At 39.5% G+C, this 16,542-nt stretch overlaps 1 long non-coding RNA gene across 6 annotated transcripts in view; it reads left to right on the plus strand.

Annotated features, from left to right (window-relative positions):
* Positions 1–16,542, plus strand: part of LOC124229637 (uncharacterized) — a 44,545-nt gene continuing 28,003 nt past the window's right edge. For 3 of the 6 annotated variants that reach the window (XR_006885918.1, XR_006885914.1, XR_006885915.1), the window contains exons 1-5: positions 1–35; positions 202–355; positions 3,783–3,923; positions 7,874–8,022; positions 13,355–13,427. This is a non-coding gene — a long non-coding RNA (uncharacterized LOC124229637). Of the gene's footprint in view, positions 36–201; positions 369–3,767; positions 3,924–4,320; positions 4,374–7,873; positions 8,023–13,354; positions 13,428–16,542 lie in introns of those variants that run through there. The other 3 variants (XR_006885916.1, XR_006885917.1, XR_006885919.1) reach the window with 3 other exon arrangements.

Below are 16,542 nucleotides of genomic sequence, written 5' to 3' on the forward strand. Positions count from 1 at the left end.
ACTGGAGGGAGCCCCGGCAGTGCCCAGAGAGGACGGTGAGGACAGGAGAGACCCGTCAGGCAGGCACGTTAACTGGCGGTTCATTGACAAACGCTTGTTGAGGCAAATAACCCATAATCAGTCTATAAATCAAAATTGGGGTGAGTTTATTAGGAGCCAGGTCGAAGGACTATAACCCTGGGTCTGTTTTCCCCAAGGAAGGAAGAGCACCAAATAGTGGGGTGTCCAGCGTGGTTGTATACCGTCTTGGAACAAAGAGCTTTCATCTCTCGTGACAAGAATATCTCCTTTACTACTGTCAGGAGAGGTTTAGCTGCCACAGCAGGTCGGTGGTCAGCAGGTCAGTGGTCACAAGGTGAGCACAGCAGGTCAGTAATTAAGCCTTACTTCCCAGAAAGAGATGCTTATCTTTAAAGAAATGCTGATATGGAGGAAGCTACATCTCTGTCTTTAAGGGCATCCTTCTCATCTTTGGGGCATAGTAAATATTTAAAGCAGGTGTACAGTGCATGCTCAACAGGCCACTTCAGGCCCTTTTGGGAAAACAAGGTCAGGCTGAATTAGATTTAAACCAAATGGCTTCCTCACATGCTCCAGTATATCCTATTGCTTTTCCTTTATTTATCAGGAAGAAAATCTACTCTCATACAGAGAATGTTGGAAAAAGGAAGACCTGAGGGTCCCTCTGAATAGGTCAGGGGCTATAGTTTTATTATAATGGTTCTTAAACTTTAGTGTGCGTGTGAATCACTTAAGGATGTTAAAATACAGATTCTGGTTCAGTAGGTCTGGGGTGAGGGCCGAGACTGGGTATTTATAACCAGTCACCAAGTATTGCTGGAGGTGCTGGTGGAGACTGTCTCCCTTTTATAATGTAAATGAGACTTAAAAATAATAGTAATAATTAAAGCCTAGCCTGTTAGATTAGTAGCAGTTTATTGCCTTAGGAAACAGCAGACAATTTATTCAGGACAGATTTCCTGGTCTGTGTAGAGGAAAAGGGCCAATTTATTCAGTACAGGTTCCTTTGGTCTTTAAAGTAAGAAATGGGTGTTCCAGCAAACTTGCTGTCAAGTGTCCCGATTTTCTTCCCTCTGCATGTTCTCTCTTGAACACCTTTGGCTCACCTGAAAGTCTTTCTAGCACTTCTTTCACTTTCCTGTGTCTTGGTGTATTTTACTTAGAAATATTCCGAAAGTTCCCTTAACATGGCATATAAAATTTTAAGATGCAGGCAGACTTGAATGTAACTTCTGCTCTATTATTTACTATTTTGACAAATGCTTTAGTGTCTTAGAGCCCCAGTTTTCTAGTCTCAGCACACTTTTTTTCCTAAGGAAAAGTCGCAAGTATGGAAAAGCTGTATGGACACATGTGTGCATTATAGTTTTATTTCTATGAGCAAGAAGTTGGAACCAAACACTTCAGTTATGGGATAAAGTAAATTTTAGTCTGTTTGATGTGACATTGCAGTGGTCTGCAAGTCCCCTGCACGTCCTGGTTTCCTGTTACCTCTGACCACATTTGCTGCTCTTCTCGTTGCTCAATTCGCTCCATCCACACTTGGCCTCCTTGCTCTCTCTAGAACATGTCAGATACCATCCTGCATACAGCCTTTGCTCTAATGGTATTCCTGTCCTAAAACTCCTTTACTCTGGAAATCTGCTTGGTTAACTCTGTCATCTTTAAGCATTTGTTCAAATCTCATTTTTCTAGCTAACCCTCTCTGACTGCACCACTTCATACTGCAGCCTCTGTCCCTGCCTTGTCCCAGACACATGCTCTGATCCCTGCTCTCCTGTTCTTTTCCACAGTGCTTATCCCCTTTTAACTTACTATATAATGTGCTTCTTTATTTATCATTTGGTATTATTCAGTCTCCCCTTCTAGAATGTGAGCCTGAAGATGGGGATCTTTGTTTTGCTCACTGGTGTATCCCAGGTGACCTGAACGGGGCCTGGTACGTAATAGGCCCTCAGCAAGTACTTGTTGACTCAGTGAATGAAGAAGCCACTAAAGAGGATGATTTGGATGAAGACTAGCAACCAGGAAAATGCTTCTGAAGATGAAAGGCAGTCCCAGTATAAAAATTGTAGTATTAAATGTTCGCAACTAAAGGTTACCACTTCAGAGACATCTCAGATTGTGTTAAATAAAACTCAACTAAAAGTTGCATATAAAAAATAAACCTAAAGCCAAATGACACAAAATGTATAATAAGTGTATTAGCTCCAGCTGCCATAACAAAATGCCATGCACTGTGTGGTTTAAACTGCAGAGATGTCTTTCTCATCATTCTAGAGGCTGGATAGTCCAAGATCAAGGTGTGGGCCAGTTCAGTTCCTGGTGAGCTTGCATCCTGTCTTGTAGATGGCTGCCTTCTCCCTGTGTCCTCATGTGGCCTTTCTTTGGTGCTTGTGCACAGAGACATCTCTCTCCTTCTTATGAAGCCACCAATCCTCCCAGATTAGGACCCCACCCTTATGATCCCATTTAACTGTGATTACCTCCTCACAACCCTATCTCCAAGTACAATCACACTGGGAGTTAGAGCTTCAATGTATGAGTTTGGGGGACACAATTCAGTCCATAGCATCAAGCAAAAATACATAAACCGGAACAAGATAATCCATTTTAGGGGAAAAAAAAGATTGAAACAACCTAGTTGCTAATAAATAAGGCTAAATCTTCTGGACAAAGACTGAGAAAGAAAAAAAGAGAAAAATAGCATGGTCCAACTAAGGAAGAGAGAAACCCAAACAGGATTTCATGCAAAACAGGAAAACATCCATTGGCAATATTTGAATATATGATAAAAAGGTTTTGGGTGGTTAACAGAGGGGAAGGGGGAGGGAAGAGTGCAAGAAGGGTGATTAGACACACGTGTGGTGATGGATTGTAATTAGTCTTTGGGTGGTGAACATGATATAATCCACACAGAAATCGAAATATATAACAATGTACACCTGAAATTTATATAATATAAACCACTGTTACTGCAGTAAAAAAAAGAATTAAAAAAAAAGTTTTTTGGATGTGAGCATGAAAATGTGCAAAGTGGTACACAGATTTGCAAAATCTGTTCAAGAGTACCCCGGGGGGGAAAGATCTGAAGAGCATTGAACTAAAGGACTGCATAGCAGTCTCAGTTTAAGCTCAGTGTGGGGGCGGGGGAGGGAAGAGTCAGCTTCTGAAGGTCTTGAATAATTCTGTACTAATGTTTGCAGAGATTGGTGGGCATTCTGATTTTGATTGACAGCCGGCTTGGCTCTGTAATATAGCAATAACATCAAGGTGGTTTATATCTTACACACCTGCCATTTGCAATTGTGTGATTCTGGATAGAATATTAATTTGGGGGAGTTTGCATTATCTTTAATATTGTACATGACATGAAAACTTATAAGTATTGTTTGATTGTAATATTTGAACTTTGCATAGTTTAATCCACATCAAGTGACAACACTGTTTTTCCTCAACTCAAACATGTGGTTAGTTCTGGCATGATGTCCTCTTTATGGATTTGGAAGTGAAGAGTGAGTTGAATAAGGGTCAACTGCTTCTTAATCTTATCTAGGTGAGGTACATCCTATCAAAAGTGGTGCTCAAATCTGAACAGGTTTGTCAAATTTCAGGCTCTTTCTGCCTGCCTCTAAAGTGTCTCTGGGGAAAAAAAATCAGGGTTTTTCCATGTTGTTCAGTGACATTAGTTTGGATATGAAGAGTAACAATTCACTTAATTTTCTTAACATATATATATTTTTAAGATGTTCTCATTCCAGAGGGAAGGAACGTCCAGAAACTCCTTCTGCTAAAAAATTAACAGATATAGGAATTAGAAGAATCTTCTCTTCAGAGCATGACATTTTCTGGGAAAGTGTAAGGAAGTTTTTTCAAGAAGAATTGATTCCTCGTCACGCAGAGTAAGTGGACATTTTCCTTTAATATACAGTAGGGGTACTGATATCGAAGTTGAAGTGAGTTCACTCACCCATTGTGCAGCAAGCCAATCTCTGACACCGGGTGTAGTGGAAGAAAGTAGGACTTTATTATTGCACAGCACTGAGCCAGGAGAGAGGGCAGCTAACACTGAAATCCCAAAATTCCCCAAAAAGCTAAAAGGAAGGACTTTTATTTGGGGTTTTAGGTAGGGGAGGGGGAGCATATGACCTTGCTGGTCAGAGCTTTCCCACCAGCCTGTGTTTGGCCTTGAGACACTTGCAGAGAGGAGGGAGCCCATGACCTTGCTGGTCAGCAGCTTTCCCACCAGCCCGTATCTCTTTGCAGGGAAGAAACAATGAATTCAGGTGCTTGTCCTTGGCTGTGTCTGTCTCCATGGAGGATAGTGGATTCTGAAGCCAGGAAGCCAAGGAGTAAGCAGGGAATGAGTGCTTTGCTTTTAACTCATATATGCTGGGTTTAATGTAGGGAAACTGATATCAGGGTCGGTATCAGTACAATAAGGGCCATTTCCTAGAATGCTGTGTGTTCTGCAGAAAAGTTACTGTGTTTAGTGTTTTATAAACATTCTTACTGCTCTTCAGTATAATACAGTGATATTAGGGTACTCAAGCTTATTGAAAGGTTCAAAGGTTTATAAGTGAATTTTAAAATAGATAATTCAAAAATAAGAAGGAGATCAAAAGGTACAAACTTCCATTTAAAATAAATAAATCCTGGAGATGTAGTGTACAGCATGGTGACTATAGTTAATTCTGTATTGCATATTTGAATGTTGCTGAGAGTAGATTTTTTTTTTTAAAGATTTTTTTTCCTTGTTTCTCCCCAAAGCCCACCAGTACATAGTTGCATATTCTAGTTGTGGGTCCTTCTTTTTGTGGCATGTAGGACACCGCCTCAGCATGGCCTGATGAGTAGTGCCATGTCTGCGCCCAGGATCCGAACCAGTGAAACCCTGGGCCCCCGAAATAGAGTGTGTGAACTTAACCACTCTGCCGCCAGGCCGGCCCAAGAGTAGATCTTAAAAGTCCTCATCACAAGAAAAAAAATTTTCTAACTATATATGGGGATGGATGTTAACTAAACTTATTGTGGGGATCATTTCACAATATATACACATATCAAATCATTGTGTTGTACACCTGAAGCTAATATAATATTATATATCAATTATACCTCAATTAAAAAGAAAGAAAATTTGGAAATTTGCAACTCAATCTAAGAAAGGTATTTTTGAAAGCTCTGGTTAAGTGGCCACAAAATATTGGTCAATTTCATATTCTTTGTTTTCTACTTTATGAATGACTTAAAATGCATAAAAGCTCAAAAAGGCCAGCATAATGCAAATCTTGGTAGGCAATTGGCTACCTCAAAGTATTTTTATTACTGGGCGAGATATTGATTGATTAAGTAATTACTGATTACATACTTTACTGATCCAAAAACTGTCATTTCTATTAAAGTAGGATTTTGCTATGTTTCCAAAATTTACTCAGTGCCAGTACTTTACTACAATTAGAATGGTTTTTTAAAATATTACTTAAAAAGAGCTTTCATAATTTTTTATTAATACTTTCTTGGTAAGAATAACCAAAACTAGCTAAACTCTGATGCCATACATAACTAATCTTAGGTAAAAAGCAACCAGCTTCTTAAAGACAAAAGAAATGTAGTTTACTTCACTCTAGGAGAATTTTTGTTTATTTCTTTGCTGATTTTAAATTTTGTTCCAGAAAAATTGTTGATGAAGACCTGAAATAAAAATAATAGAAGTTGACAAATTTGAGGTTGACAATAAAATAGTTCCAAAGTTACTTTAGGCAATACACAAAACATACCAAAGCAACACAGGAATCAAGCTTTCTTTTAAAATTTCCTGAGGTCTCTGTATTTACCTTTAATCAGTATCTTCAAATACCCTATATCTTACTAACCATGTCTAATTACCACTTAAAAAGATAAAACAAAAATTCTCAGATTGTTTACCTGTCTCCAGCTAGCCATTTCTTTCCTCATTTTCATTTTTAAAGGAGAAAAGCGGAGGTTGCACAATCCTACTCAAATATCTAGTTTTTTCAGAAGTTCGTTTGATGGAGCCATGCTGTAAGGTGCTTCTGCTCTTCTGTGCTTTCTACTTAAACTGTGATGAGGTTGCCCATTCTTGTCAGCTGTCATATATGCTCGTCCCATTAGTTCAGCAGTTTAAGGAAACATGCAGAGGGCAGTTGCCTTTACAGGACAGTTTGGGCAAATTCCCACGGCTGAGTGGCACAACTAAGACTACCAGCTGAGAGAACCTACACCCATGAATATCACTGGGTGCGATTTGCAGGTCCAGCAAGTAGTCAAGAGCAGGGGCAGGGAAAGAAAGCGGCAACTCTGAAGAGGTTAGGAGGAGAACAAGGAGGAGAAATGGTAAAAGAATCATGCAGGTAGAAGGGTATGGCCAAATGTCAACAATAGTTACCTTAAATTAAGGGAGCATTCCTGCACAAAATCATTCATAAATTCAAATTGTCACCATTTAAATAATACAAAAAAATGTTTTTGTAATTTTACAATGTTTGTTATTTGCAGATGGGAGGAAGCTGGAGAGGTGAGTAGGGAGCTTGGGAAAAGCTAGGACACAAGGCCTGCTCAGTGTCACCATGCAGCCCAGTGAATCGCGATAGCACTGGGAGCCTGGTGCTTGGCAGCTGTGGTCTGTGGGGAGCAGTGAGTGTGGGGACATTTGAAGCTGAGTCTTGTTTGTAAGCACACTGCTCACTGTTCTAAAATCATGAAAACGATGTTTTCTAATCTTCATGTAAGATTGGAACTTCACTGTAAGACATGAAAGATTATGCCACCCTGTACTCTTGCACATTTTTGAATGTAGGAAGATAGGAAAATCTCTTTTTAAGTTGTTAAAATAGGTGCTGTTGAAAATTAAAGAGATAGCTTCATTTCTAATTGACCTATTTGGTTATTTTTCCTCCTTTAAAAAGAAATTTGAAAGAGAACAGTAGAGTAGAAAAATATTACTGTCAAATATACCAAAAGTTTTATATATGATAGCAAAGAAAGATTTCACTTGATAAGTGGGCAAAAGATTTGAACCAGTTCATCAAAAAAGAATGCAAATAGACTTTTTTTAGATGAAAAAAGTTCATCCCTACTACCTGGTGGTATCATTGTGGGTATCTACAAAAGTGAGTGAAAATGAAAGATCATAATACCCCGTGCTGACAAGGTTGCTGGGAAAATAACATACTCATATACTATTTGTAGCATTATAAATTAGAACAGTAAATACTTTGAGGATTAAAAATATGGATACATACAAAATGTGAAAATAGGACTGCTTTTTGATCTAGGATGCCACTTTGGGGAATAATCCCCCAAATTTGGAAGTAATCTAAATATCTGGCAGTGGGAGAATGACTAAGTAAATTATGGTACATAAGCAATTTGTAATATTTTGCAGTTATTTAAGAATATTATTGTGACAACTGTGATTAAAAAAATAAGATTTTTCGTGTCGTATAATTTAAAAAGAAAACAGTTAAGTACAACATTTACACCATGACTGCAGCTGTATTGGAATATATCCCTATGGCAAAGGTAATTTGTCAGAATGAAAATAGTTGCTGTGTTGGGATAATACAGTTGTAGGTGATTAATATTTTTAAATGTTCCATCTTTTAATTCACTAAATAAGTGTTCGTTGAGTTCTGTTAGAGTACTCTTATGTTAGAGCCATAAATTAAAAGAGTAGTAAAAACAAAAGGTTTCGGGGAGACAGGCTATTACCACACAATGTGATAAGATCTTTAATATTTTGTTGTTTTTTTAATTGGAAACCAAAGAGACTAAAAATAGAACAAAATAACTATTTTGTGCTTTAAATTTTCTTCTTTTTTTCATATTCGAGTTGGGCAGGCCCAGGTTTTAGTCTTCATTCGGATATTGTCATGCCCTGTATTGCAAACCACGTCTCGGAAGAACAGATGAAGCATGTACCCCTGGTGATGGCAGGGAGATGCACTGGTGCCGTGGCAGTGAGAGAGCCCAGGCTGGAGGGTAACTCAACGTTCAATTGATTTTGAGGTCTTGGAAGCAATGCTTTAACAGCAAATATTTTCCCAGTACTTGCTTTATACAAAGCTGAGATATTAACACAATGTAACAAAAATAAATGATAGGATATGGGTTGAATTTTGGGCAGATGAATTTCAGATGTGGTGTGACATTCATATGGAAATGTCCAGCAATCTGTTAAAAATATGGATTTGGAACTCTGGAGACAGACTGTAGGGGCAAGAGGTTTTAAAAGCCATTCATGTATAAGCAAGAACTGAAGCAACGGGAATGAATATGATCATGTATTCAGTCGTTTGACGGTTCTTAGTAAGTGCCTTCAGTGTACCAGGTATACAGTGGCGAACAAAACAGCTGTGGGCCCTGTACTTATTGAAGAGAATGACAAGAAACAAATGAATATGTTCATAATTATAAATTGTCATAGGTACTGTGAAGGAAACTAAGTGCTATGCCAGAGACTAATGGTACATGTGTGTTTGGTGGGGAAAGAAAAAGCGAATTTAGATAGAAGCACTAGGGAAGACCTCTGGAAAGTGGTGATATTTAAGCTGAGATCTGACAGATGAGAAGGAACCAGTTATGGAAGGATGGGGTGAAGAGCTTCCACACGGTGGGACCTGATCCTCGTGCGGTGAAGTGAAAGGATGGAAAGGAGACCGAGGAGGAGACCTGGGTGTCCTGTTTCATTTGGAGCTGCACAGGATGCAGCAACAGAGACAGAAGGATTGAGTTTGAAGGAAATCTCGACAAGTGCTGTCACGAGCCTGAGGGGAAGTGAGTTTGAAAAGGCGATAGGACAGGAGTGAGAAGTTGGTAATGTGAAGGCCACAGAGAGGTTGAGACTTGAGAAAAGGTCACGGCAGGCCACTGGTGATCCTTTGATCCGGACTTCAGTGGAGAGGAGGGGCGGAAGCTGCTTCGGAAGGCAGTGAGATGGTATTGAGAACACAGGCTGATCTTCTCCAGAGTTGGGAGGTGAAAGGCAGTGTAGAGGGGGCGGTAGTTTAACAGGCAAGCGCGGTAAGGAAAATGGTTTAGGTAAAGAGAGCAGTGACCTGCAGGCCAGTGGGGCAGAGGCGGTGCGGAGGAAGGACCTGAGGATGTGGCAGAGGCAGTAATCGAAAGTCCAAGACTTGTTTCTGCAAAGATCAGGCCCTAATGATTTAAATGTTCTTTTTTGACGCTGAAGTTTATTTTTAAATGTCTTAATATTCTATAGTGTCACTTGGCAATATGCTTGAATTGTATTTATCTTTCCCAGATATAAATCTGTAATTACAGGCGAATACTGGTACTTAATTTTGCAAAAATATCTGCCTTTGTTTATTTCTGTTGCCTAAAAATGTGACCTGAAAGAAGTAGGAATTTAATCTTCTTCCTTTGCTTTTAAGATAACTCTCTTAAGATAACTGGCTGACTGCCCAGTATTCTGATCACATCACATTAGCTCTCTGATCAGCGTGTTCCAGTTCCAACCCACTTCATGTTACCTCTCATCTAGAGGCAACAGAATAAATGAGAGATCTTGATTTATCTCCAACTTCCACTACAGAGGCTTGCTTGATTTTAGCTTATTTAAATTCTCTGTCCTCGTCTGTGGTTAGGAACACGTAATTAAGAAGGACGCTGAGGATGAGGATGGAGAAAAGAGGCGGATTGTTTGGAAGTCTGGTGCGAGTAGTGGAAGGATAGCAGATCAGTCTGATGTTTAGACAGACCAGCCGAGGGGCCGTGTGGGTAAGAGACAGCGAAAGTGGAGAAAGCCGCCGCGAAGGAGAGGATTAGAGTGTTGAGGGGTAAGGTGAGAAGTCTAGAGAAAGCACGTGGGAGGGAGAGAATACAGAAGAGGGGACCGTCAGAGGTGGCGCGGCTGCTCGCTGTGTCCTCGCTTTGATCTGGCTTTCACAGAAGGAGGTTGAGTTCGCTGGAAAAGACCCAGGGCTTCACCGCCCCTTGCCTTCCATATACACAGGAGACTCCTTTATGTACACTTAAGTACATTTGCACGATCCTGGAACATTTTATATGCTTTCAAGCTGATTGTCTTATTTGGCCCTCCCAATAACCTGTAGGAAATATAGAGATATTGTGATCCCTATGTAAGGAGAAAACAGAAAATGACAAATAAAATATTTTAACCAAGCTCATAGAGCAGATTGATGCTCTGACACCAGCGGTGTGATCATGGGCACAATCTCTGAGCCTCAGTGTCTGTATCAGTGAAATGGAGAAAATGATGCTTACTTAAATGGGATTATTGGGAGAGTCTGAATTCTTGGCAACACTAACTGGTATATTTTAAAGCCATTTTTATTGTTTCATATTTACCATTCAAAAGTTTTTTTTAAAATCAACAAACTGAGCTAGTCCTTACCTTTGTTACCTTTGATATGTCCTTGTATAGAAGAATTATTTTAATAAACCATATACAGATTTTAGTAAACTGATACTTCATACTGATTTATGATGAAAATTATGATGCTAGAATACAACTAAGGTCAGCCCTGTGGCTGAGTGGTTAAGTTCATGTGCTCCACTTTGGTGGCCTGGGGTTTGCCGTTTCGGATCCTGGGTGTGGACCTACACACCACTCATCAAGCCGCACTGAGGCAGCATCCCACACAGAACAACTAGGACTTACAACTAGGATATGTAACTATGTACTGGGGCTTCAGAAAAAAAAAAAAAAAAGAGGAAGATTGGCAACAGATGTTAGCTCAGGGCCAATCTTCCTCACCAAAAAAATTAAAAAGTGTAAAAAAACAACTCAGATACTTTAAAAAAAACAAAAGAATACAACAGCGTGCAGCTTTAATATGTTCCCTGTAAGCATCCATCCTTTTGCTGAAAACCAGGCTACAGAATGACTCACAGATTTTTGTCATTTAACTTATCCTCTCAAATAGGTGGCCTTGTTTCTAATGTCAGGTGTCCCCAAGACTCCCATCCCAGGGTCTGTGACTTGTCAGGAGGAGTCCCAGGATTCGGCATGTGATCGTACTCACAGCTATAATTTATTACAGTGAAAGGGCACAAAACAAAATCAGTGAAAGGAAGAGCCTCGTGGACTGAAATCCACAGAAACCCAGGAGCAGCCTCCAAGAGTCTGCGCCTGATGGAGTCGCACAGCACCGCTCACTTCCTTCAGCGAGTCGTGACAACAACACCGCTCGCTTCCTTCAGCGAGTCGTGACAACATGTGCAATGCTGTCTCCCAGGGTGGCTTCTTAGGGACTCAGGGCCCGGGGCTTTGTTGGAGGCTGGCACACGGGCGCCTTCTGCCTAGTGTGTACTGTGAGCTGAGGCTGCCGTAAGGAAAGCAGACGTTCAGCATAAGCCATGGTGTCGGCACAAACAGTTTAGGCACAGCAAGCCACTCTCACCCGTTCTGGGAACGGTGAGAACTCTCCTGAAATCCGAATTCACAGACACCAGCCAGGAGCCAAACTCGGAATCAGGCCTTTCCAAGGATAGCAGCTTGAAGCCTGCTGTATTAACTCTTTTCTGCACACTTGACATTTTTAACAATGTAATTCAACTAATGTTTACTGAGTGGCTGTAATGTGCAAAGCACTGTGCTGGGTGCAGGGCACGTAAACGTGATCTTGATATACACCATCTCCTCAAAAGACTCGAGTCTAATAAATGGGGTAGGTGGGAAAGAGGAGATCTTTTTATTAATAACTGAAATTCAAGGTAAATGCTCTAGGAGAGTGTGTTAGTTTCCTATGGCATCTGTAACAAATTACCCCAAACTCGGTGGCTTAAAACAACGGAAATTTATTCTTTCACAGTTCCGAAGCCCAGAAGTCCAAAATCAATACCAATGGGCCCAAACCAAGGGCCAGACCCCCTCCAGAGGCTCAAGGGGAGAATCCATTCCTTGCCTCTCCCGCCTCCTGCTGGCTGCCAGCATCCCTTGCTGTGTGGCCTCATCACTCCAGTCTCTGCCTCCGTGATCACCTTGCTCCAGCTCTTCTTCGGTCTATGTAATCTCCCTCTGCCTCTCTCTCGTAAGGACATCTGTGGTTGTACTTAGGGCCCATCCAGATAATGCGAGATAATCTCCCCATCTCAAGATCGTCAAATTAATTTCATCTGCAAGACCCTTCTTCCGTATAAGGTCACACTGATGGGTTCCGGGGATTAGCACCTGCTGTCTCTGAGGGTCCTTATTCAGCCTGATACAGAGAGCCGTAAACAGACTGCCATGGGGTACAGAATACAAAGACCTACACGGGAAGAAGAATCAGGAAACTCTCACAGCAGTACATGATGGGGACTATTTATACATGATCTAGTCAATGTAGGATATTTAGGGAAATACGAAGCTACCTAAGTGCTCAACAATAGGAGATTGTTTTTAAAAAGCATGATAAATCCATACAAGGAAATTCTATGCTGCTAATAAAAATTATCTTATAGAAAAACATTAGATATTAAGAGATCAAAATCATATGTATGGTTCCAATTTTATAAAAATACATATAAGTGTGTATCTGTTTCTATAGAAAAATACTAGAAGGGGCTATCCCCATGGCATAGTGGTCAAGTTCAGCATGTTCCACTTTGGCGGCCCAGGTTCACAGGTTCAGATCCTGGATACGGACCTACACCACTTGTCAGCCATGCTGTGGTGGCAACCCACATATAAAGTAGAGGAGGATTGGCATGGATGTTAGCTCAAGGCGAATCTTCCTCAGCAAAAAGGAAAAGAAAGAAAAATACTGGAAGGATGTATTTTTTAAATGTTCGTTCCAGGAGGTAAAATCATTTTTCTTCTTTATCTGGAATATTGTCTGTATTTTTAATATTTTAATTATGAATATTTGTTTTATATTTAGAAAAATAGTCTATTCTACTTTTAGAGCAGGCTTGATAGAAGAAGTGGCATTTGAGACATAGTCTTTTAAATCTAAACTTTTGAGCAACAGAGATAGGGGAAGGGGACCAAGGTGACTACAGGCAGGCTAGTATATGCTGGCAAATAACCTCAGGGATATACTAGGCCATGAAATGTCATCTGAGTCCAATTAGGGGGTCTTGAATGCTAGTTGGACCTTGTTATGCTCTATAAAATCTGGTTAGTTTATGTAATGTTAATCAATATACATTTGTATAAGCAGTTTAGAATATAATACATCAGACATGATTTTTCAGTGCATTTGTGTAAACATTCCTATATTAGTTAAAGATCTACTTTTACAATGGTGTAACCTGCTTGAATTATCACATTATATATGTACTTACATAACAACATTTGCATAATTCAATTTTTACCAATTAATTAACTTTTCATCCTTTTTTTCAGTTACAGTGATTTGCAAGGAGTAAGAACAAATGCCAGAAAGGATGGAAGTGACTGGCTTGTCAATGGAAGCAAGGTGTGTAACGAGGGGCTTCCATCACCCTTCCCTCCAGTCATGCCATGGGTGACAGCGTCTCAAAGACTCCTCGTCACTGATTCTTTCAGATCTAGGGATTCACGCAGGAACTGAGTTTATTTGAGTTCACACAGGAATTGAGTTGTTTTGCTTTGGAGACAGTAAGAATTTTGCAACATTTCTGTTACATGAGATCTGTTCCTCTTCCATGTTGCATGCTCCCTCACTAATACGGAAAATGTTCTTTTAGCTTCCACACAGCCCTTATCAAACCAGAAAAGGGGAAGGGAAGGCTCACATTGTCCAAATATGGGACAAACAATAGTTAATGGTTAATAAATTTGATGTTGATGAGAAACTGGGGAAAAGACTTTCTCATAAGTATCAAGAAGAGTTTCAAAAGATCTTAGGTGAAAAGGATAGTTTTGATAGAATTTGAGAGTCCTTCAGTCCTTCTGAGAGTCACATCAATTAGAAGTCCCCTCCAATTAAGGTTACAGACAGGCTCAGGAAGAAGTATATCCCTTAGAGTCTAATATCAGTGATGGCAGAGGGTTTTTTTAACCTAAAACTGTGTCTGGTATACACTCAGTCAACATTTGTTGTTGACTGAGTGTTAAGTGAGGAAAAGATGTTCATTTTCTACACTAAGGAAGTCTTCCCAAACATGTATTTCAAGACCTGCTGAAGGACTAATTTTTGTTTGTTTTCTTTTAAATTTTTAAAAAATTTTCTAATTAGTTTTACATTAACTCCTTTGCATTTACTAAATCATAAGCTTAAATGTTGTGGCACTGTCAAACTGCTATACAATTTTCTAAACACTCTCAATTTCTGTACTTATGCTGTCAAGGACTAATAGCAGTTTGTGTACTGACGTCAGTCTGAGGAACACATTTTGAGCAGCCCAGTTCTAAAGACCATTCTGTAATCTAGTTTGACAGTTACTAGACAGAAAAACAATATCTGTGGTATCAGACTGATCTGGAAAATGTGCACCCTGTCTCACCCTTTGATGTGCTGATATGCATTATGAACCTCTAAAAGTTGGATACAGTATGTCTTATGCCCTAGGAAATTCTCTTTTTATAGACTACCATGAGTCACTGGTGTTTTTCAAATATACTTTAAGAAATATTAGTCTAAATTATTCATCCAAAGGATTATAATAAACAAGTGCCAGCTCTGATATATAATCAGTAAACTCTGTACACACAGGGCTTATTATGACAGAAGAGTAGGAAATTTGGTCAAAAGTGAAATGGAAAACATATTCTCCTATGATTTTAGCTTTCTAAGCAGGCCCAATCTGCTAAGTTACAGCTGTCAACTTAAAAAGCAAATTCGCCTCATATTTTAGCCTCAAAATGACTTTATTCAGGAATAGCCAAAAGAATTGCAATTTAGAATGTGCATGCTATGGTGAACCCAGGCAAATCCAGCAAACAAAGAAGGAAGCTGCTTTTATAGAGAAAAGAGGGAGGGAGGGGCTGCGCTAAATGAAAGTCCATTGGGAGAGAGTAGCAGTTGGGGGGGGGGCAACAGCTGCTCATTAGCTGAGCTGCAGCATTTCTCATTGGCTGGGTTGTGGCATTTCTCATTGGCCGGGCTGCAGCATTTCTCATTGGCCCGGCTGCAGCGTTTCTCATTGCCTGGGCTGCGACCTTTCTCATTGGCTGGGCTGTTGCTGTGAAGGAGTAAAATCTTCCTTCAGTTGTAAGGTAGTTTTACTTCTTGTCAAAGATGCAAGCATCTGTCTCTTCCTGTTTGGTGTAGTTGACAATGTGTGATAGGGTGTGAGAGCTCCGCTACAGGCTTTTCTGACTCCGATTTAGTTAGGGTTTCTTTTATTAATTTCCACACTGTCTTCTATGGGAACAACCCAGGAAAGTACCACTGGCTCTATTTCAAAAACTCTATTAGAAATAACAAAAAATTTAAAGGAGTAAGTAAGTAAATATAGTGCATAGATAAGATGTACCCATTAAAGCATCGACACAAAGTTTTTAATGGTATAGGAAAATAATTATATTAAGTGAAAAGATCATATTAACATGTAAGTGAAAAATCCATATAGAATGTAAATATAGAATAATTTCAACTTTATTTAAAAAGACCAGAAAGGAAGTTCACAATGTTTGTATGATGGACTCATAGAAGATTTTTTTCTTTTTTCTTTATAAGAATATGCTATCTATATAACAGCTACAGTGAGCTTATGTTATAGGCATTCAATACCAAAAAAAAAGAAAGATGGCCCTCTGTATGGATAATCCCAGCTCTATTAAAGTTTTGACTGTTATAATTAGGAAAGAAATCAAGAAAGTCCTCTTACAAAGAGAATTACCTTATAACTTTGTTGGAAAAAGAGATTGATTATGGTGGAAATACTCACATTAGGTCAGGCTATTGCAGAAATCATTCAGAATCTATTAACCTTCTTCTATAATCATGTCCAAGAACAACCGTGGGAGAACTCCATTCAGCCTTACCAAATTGAGATCAGAGTGTTAAAGTGAACAATTTTTGCTCTATAGACCGCTCCTTCCTTCCTTTCCATTCTATTGTTTATTACCTATAGTTAATATATGTCTGAGACCATGGATTTAGAGCATATGAGCACTAATTCCTGGATGCTGTGTGATTGAAAACAAACAAAAAACACCATTTCAGGAATTCAACTGTGACAGCTACACAAATAGTCATTAACATCTTAGAAAGGAAAGAAATTGGGAGACCTGGAGGGTTTTTGAGCAAGGGAGTGGTATAACGTAGTAATACTGTAGAAAAATATTTTTACCATGATGTGTAGAATTTTTTTGAGGAATATGTTTTCTCATTTATTCAACAAACATCCTTGAGGCCTCCTATTGCCAAATGCTATTCTAATTACTGAGGGTAGATATGTGGCTAGGAAATAGCTGCTGCCCTCAAGGAGCTCCCGGGACAGAGAGATGCTGAGGGTCTTTTATTATCGCGTCACTTAGAACCATGCCACCACTACTGCCTTCATTTTTTCTCATGTAGACAACTCTAACATCATTGGTCCATTTCCCATTATTTGTAAGTATCAGCATTGTGGATTTTAGAGCATAAATCTTCTCATAAAGGGCAT

This window comes from Equus quagga, chromosome 17 (assembly GCF_021613505.1).
Source record: "Equus quagga isolate Etosha38 chromosome 17, UCLA_HA_Equagga_1.0, whole genome shotgun sequence".
Lineage (NCBI taxonomy): Eukaryota > Metazoa > Chordata > Mammalia > Perissodactyla > Equidae > Equus > Equus quagga.